This window comes from Mustela nivalis (genome assembly GCF_964662115.1).
Source record: "Mustela nivalis genome assembly, chromosome: 16".
NCBI lineage: Eukaryota > Metazoa > Chordata > Mammalia > Carnivora > Mustelidae > Mustela > Mustela nivalis.
In genome coordinates, this window is record NC_139035.1 from 37,254,948 (window position 1) to 37,261,470 (window position 6,523).

Sequence of the window (6,523 nt, forward strand, 5' to 3'; positions counted from 1 at the left end):
TGACTGGCTGATTTTTGGCAACAAGACTTTATTCTGTAATAAGATCAACCATCTCATCTCCCATGTCCCTCTTTTCCTCGCGCCAGAGTTTGGATAGCAGTGAAGAATGAGAATCTCTGTTTGCGGTCCCAGCTGCTGAGGTGAGGAGGGTAGGACCGGTGAGAGAAGTTCCCGAAGTCTGTGATGATGTGGTCACCCTACCCAGCCACTAACAGAAATCAGACAGATCGAAAGGTTCAGGAAGACACCATCTGGAAGGAAGGGGGTGATACCAGAGATGTAAAGAAAGACAAAAGAGAATTGGCTTGAGAGCAGAAGCTACGCACTCGACAGCATGTTAACCCCTCAAAACGCTTATCGGGTGGATTTGATTGTGGAACGTGAGGACCAGCTTTGGACCTGGGGTGATTTAGGGAGAAGCAGCCATACCATCCAAGGAAATAGGAGCTGGATCATAAGAACAAACGCTCAGAATTTAAAATGGCAGAATGATCTTTGAACTTTCGTAAGTTGCAGAAGTTGCTGCAGAATGAACCAGTCAACTCACCTTGGAGTGGTTAGTGGGTCCAGGTGACATGCGTGTTCCATTATTTGCTCCTCCTTTTATACACTAACTCACTTGGTGACTTTGGAAATTTCATTTACCCTGTCTGAGCCTTAGTTTTTTCGAGAATAAAACAAAGCATTATGTCTGGGTCCGTGGTTTTCAACTGGGACCACTAGATGCATGCACATTCTGAAAGCACTCCTCATGGAGAGGCTGTCTTTGAACAATTTCCAAAACTTGAACAAGCCTAATGAAATTGTACATTTGCCAACCTCACCTTTCCTAAGTCTGCGCAGGCTCACTAAAAAGCAGTTCCAGGCACTTGACTAGAGTGATAGCCACTTTGTATGGAAAGACAGGTCGCCTCATGCTGGCCAGAAGCTCTGTTTGGAGTCATCTATTATATCTTTGACTAATAAAAAAAGAAAATGGGGTTATTTCTTGATTTTTTTTAACCAGATGAAATATTTTAAAATAGAGAGTCTCTGGGGAAAAATAATAGCTGCAGTCCTTTGTGGTCAAAAGCTTCAAAACCACTAAATGAGATGACCTCGAAGTGCCCTGTGAGCCCATACTTCCTAATTCCAGCATCTGATTCCTCCAGTCAGCCAGGCCTATTCCCACTTGAGCCCTCTTCTGGGACACATTCCTATCCACAGAGTCTGCACTGGTAATTTTCCAGACGGATTCCCAGTTGTTGGGAACTTCAACAGCCCCTCATCCCAGCAGGGTTGCCCGTCGGCTCCAAGCTGCGTGACCTTCAGACAACGCCTACCTCAGTGTCCTCTGTAACATGGAGAGAATAATCGTTCCTTCAAGGTGTTGTTTTCATAAGAAATAAAGGCATGGATACATGTAAAGCACAGAGAAAAGGCTTAGTAAAAGCGGCTCTTCCCTTGGACATTTGGAAAATGCTCACATGAGACCAGATGGTAAGATCGGTGCTAACACCATAAAAAACAGCTGGACACACTTTGTGTGCCCATCACTAAAAGTGGACCTTTCCTCATCCTATTTTCTGCCTCTGGACCCATCATTTCTGGATAGAAAGAGAAAATGCGCCAACCCTACTTGGGAAGGACACAAAGGAAATGACATTCTTTGAGTGCCTGAATAAAATACATGGCTTGATGACATAATATATATATTTATGAATTATATAAATATGCATTATAGCCATGAGTGTTACATTAGTTCACTGAGCAGAGACTTAACAGAGGTCCCTAAGTATCACCCAGAGCAATAATAGTTACACATACTGTTAAGTAAATACTACGTTAACTATGTAGGAAGTTTTTATTGATTACAACACTGGATTTTATTCATACATGCTCATTATCTATCATTGCTACTTACCTGTTAGCAACCTAAAAAGTGAGACAGTTTAACATATTGCTTCTTCCCTTACCATTATTCAAGAAAAAAAATACATGTTTTTCCCAAAGTCAAGAAGTTGTTGTATAATAAACCCCAGAGTTCATCCAATATGCAACCCAGAATCTCATGCCTATTTGAAGAAGTCTTTCTGGATTATTTAGAGCGAGCAGATGTCCCCAACAGAACCCTATCATACCTCTACCAGAGCCAAATTAGAAACTAAGACTAGTATGCAGCATAAATAACTAGTCATATGTCCTCTCAGAATAATCTCTATATTCATATCTAACAAGGGGGAGACTCAAATCCAAACAGAGGGAAATTAGCTTCTCCCTGGCCTCTGCCCGAAATCAGAGTTTTTATGAGATGCACATTTATTCATCCAGAACCTATTATGATCTAGGTACTATGTTGGGTGCTGGGGAGAAAACAGTGAATAAAGCAGACATAACACCTGCCCTCATGGGTTTAACAGCTAAATCCATAGAGGCAAAAAAAAGTTAACTACACAATATTATTATAATTGTGAAATTACTAAATGAGAAGTGGGAAGTTTTAATGGAACAACAATCAACCCGGACTCTGAGGTGGGGGTGGGGGGGGGGCCTTCCACAAGAAGGTGACGTTCAGGGGCCCACGGGTGGCTCAGTGGGTTAAAGCCTCTGCCTTCAGCTCAGGTCATGTTCCTAGGGTCCTGGTATCGAGTCTGCATCAGGCTCTCTGCTCAGCAGGTAGGAGCCTGCTTCCCCCTCTCTCTCTGCCTGCCTCTCTGCCTACTTGTAATCTCTGTCTATCAAATAAATAAATAAAATCTTAAAAAAAAAAAGGTGATGTTCAGCCAGGTTTGAAGGATGAGTGGGAGTTGGCCAAATGAAGAGGGAGATTATAAGAACCTTAGGCAGAAAGAGCCACATATTTAAAGACCTCTTAGAACGGCAAAGCATGAGGGGAGTAGATCTCTGAATCAAGAGTAGATCTATGCTGGTACTCAACATAGCTGGACTCCGGGCCCTCTTCAGGACCCTCTGGCTTCTCCATCTCCTCTCCTATCCTGAATATCTGAAGTAGGAAGGGAGTTAAACTGTTTAAGGAAGTAAAAGATAACACACAGCAAGTGAGACATATTATACATGAGGGAGAGAGGTTTAACATGGACTGGAAGAAATGGGCAGAGGCAAAAAGTTTAGACTTTAAGGGCAAAGAAAAACAACGGAAGGCTACTAAGAAGAAAAATAGACATCTTCTGAATGAGACCCTAGAGGGTCCATTTGGTTTTAATTCAGATAAGAGGAAATTGTAGTACGGACTAAGGTGGTAATAAATGGGAATTGAGAGAAGTGTAAATTTTCAAATATTCAGCAACTACTTAGATGAGTGTGGTGACAGCAGTTGATGGCCCAAAAGCCCTCTGATCTGGCCTGAACAACTGGGTAGAGAAGAAGAAGGTTTGGGAGGGAAGGTGATGCATTCTACACTGGCCCCACTCTGTTGGAGGTGCCTCCAAGACTTGGAGTGAGTTTTTCTAGAATGGTTAGCTGGACATAGAGATGTAGTCTGAAGATAAATACATGGGTGTCCTTGCCATAGAGATGATGACTGTAATCGTGGGAGTGGAGAAAATCATCAAGAATAAGAGTGTTGAATGAGAAAAGAGCCCAGAACCAAGCTCTGGAGAACCCAGATATTTATAAGTCAGAACAAGAGAACCTGACAACGGAACTTGTAAAGGATGGCCTGAGTGGTAGAAAGAAATACCAGGAGAGAGTGGCATCCCTGAGAACAAGGAAAGCCACCATTTCAAGAAAGAGGGAATAGTCAACTAAGTCAAACTATTGGGAGGTCAAGTAAGATCAAGACAAAGAAGCTTCTACGGGATATAACAAGTGGGGGCACTGGTGACTTGATCAAGAAGAGTGCGAGTGGGGGACAAGAGAAGAGTGCAGGGGAGTGCCAGGGGAGTAGAGATTGGTGGGATTGCACAGTAAATGAGAAGTGGATGACAAGTGGGGATAACAGGACATTGGGCCAGCAGAGGAGAAAAAGAAGTTGAAGATAGATGAATGAGATAGTACTGATGAAGGCAGTTTCCTCAGAAGTCAGGTAGGGGGTAGGATGCAGGTAGAGGAGAGGATGACCTTTGAGATGAGGAGGAACACCTTCATTGAATAATAACAGGAAGGAAGTAGGGACAGTGGGTACAAAAGCAAGTTGGTTTGAAGATTTGTTCTCAGGAAGTTGAGGTCGTTTCATCAGATGGTTTCTATTTTCTCTGAAAAGAGTGAATAAGAAAGAGAGAATGCAAGAAGGTTTGAGGAGAGAAACAAAGATTTGAAATGATACTTGCAGATATGTGGAAAGAAAATAACTCTAAAGAAACATTGCAGACTTCCAGGCAGTGTTGAGCCCAGTTGAGGTAGATAATCATGAATTATTGCACCCTTTTCCCCAGGATTCCCCTGGCAGCCTGGAGTGAACACGTAGTAAGCTGAATTGGTTTTGACCCATAAATATAACAAAAGAACAAGGGGGAGAGGAAGTTGAGAGTATAAATAAGAGCCTGACTGGAAAGATGGAACCAGGATTCAACATTGAATAATGATGGAAGTGCAGAAAAGAGCTCAATAAAAAGGGATAGTGTTGATAAGCCAGCGGACTGGAGGTTCTGATTTAGTCAGGGACCAGTTGTGGTGGTAAGAGCTGAATCAGAAGGGAGCGGGTGGGGGACCAGACAGGGAAAAGACTGAATGAAGAGATTTTGGAGGTGAGCAGTTTTGAGGGATGATAAATTCCAGGCTATAACCATTGGAGCCAATGGCTGAGTAAAGGCACAGATCATGGAATTGAAAAGCCACATTTTCAAGAAGTGGCTTGAAGGCAATGAAGGCAATGAAGTCCATGAGTTGTGTTAAAGATCATTTGGTTGAACCCACAACCTACTGTTTCAGTGAGACTCACAGTAGAAGGAAAGCCAGTGGAAGGCAGTGTAAAAAAGACTATGAGGTAAGTGCTCAAATAATTTGTGTATCAAAGGGAGAGGTAGATGTTTGAGCATCCCGGAGCTTCTGGTAGATTCTAATTCCCAGATATGTCAAGTTCTTGAAATTTTATACACTTAACAATTTGTCATTTTAAATTTCCTAAATCTTAGAGGAGTACAGATCTAAATTTCTTGGAAAGTTCCCTAATATGGACTGCTTGGAATTTCATAATAAATAGAAGGATCTATATAGTTGTAAATAGATCTTAAAAAGACTGAAGTCATTTTTACGTCAGGAAAACAACAAATGTCCAAGCATTAACCACACGCAACCCTAGAGTCACTCAAATCAAGAAGTTTATGATTTTTGCCAAGATGAATCATCATCTGCTGACACACACAAATGGTAACCTCCATCAAATTTCCAAACAGATATTTCCTATGATATGCAGGTTCTTTATCCCCTGCGTGTCTTCTACTCCACATATCCCACTAATCCGCTGTTGTGCTTTCTGCGGTTTCAGTTACAAATGGCCAACCGTGGTGCCAGAGCCAATGATCCTCCTTCTGACATATTGTCAGGAGGTCAGTAGCTGCCGAGCCCCCATCACAAGGCCCATGTTGTTCCCCTCACTTCACCTCGTCACAGCAGCATTTCATCATCTCACCTCATCACAAGAACAGTACAATAAGCTATTTTGAGAGAGACCACATCCATATAACTTTTATCACAGTATATTGTTATGTTTCATTTTATTATTAGTTATTGTTGTTTATCTTTTACTGTAAGTATAAATTACTAAATGCAATTTATAATTTACATTTCTCAGGGTGCCTGGGTGGCTCAGTCGGTTAAGGGTCCAACTTTTGATTTCACTTCAAGTAATGGTCTCAGGGTCCTGAGATTGAGCCCCACAGGGGGCTCCACACTCAGCTGGGAGTCTGCTTGAGGATTCTCTACCTCTCTCTGCTGCTCCCCCTGCTCCAGGCCCTCTCTCTCTCAAATGAAAAATATTAGTCTTTTTAAAAATACACTTTTTCATATAGATCTTTATAGATAGATAGATAGATAGATAGATAGATAGATATAGATAGATATAGATATAGATACAGATACAGATACAGATATAGATATAGATATAGATATAGATATATCTGGCCCAGGTATATCTATCTAGATATCTAGATATATATGAAAAAACATAGGGTATATAGGGCTCAGTACTATCCACAGTTTCAGGTACTCACTGGGAGTCTCAGAAAGTAACCCCTGTAGATAAGGGGTGACCACTGCATTACTGTTGTCCTCAATCTCTTTGTTACTAAGCAGGAGGACAGAAAATCACCATCGAGAAAGTGTTACACCAAGTATAACAGACATCTGTTGGTGACAGTAGAGGTCCCCGGGGAAACAGCAGTGCCACCTAACTTTTTTCTGTGAAATTATAATTGATCTGCCTCAATAATTATAATGAGTAATTCTCTCATCTTCCTCTCAGCTGAGGCATCCAAGCATCAAGTATCCTAAGTTGCCGTCTAGGGAGAAGGACGGGGGAGGAAAATCATCTAAATCAGTGCCTCTCGGTGTGACCTAAAGACCAGTGCTGGTCCACAAACTGTTC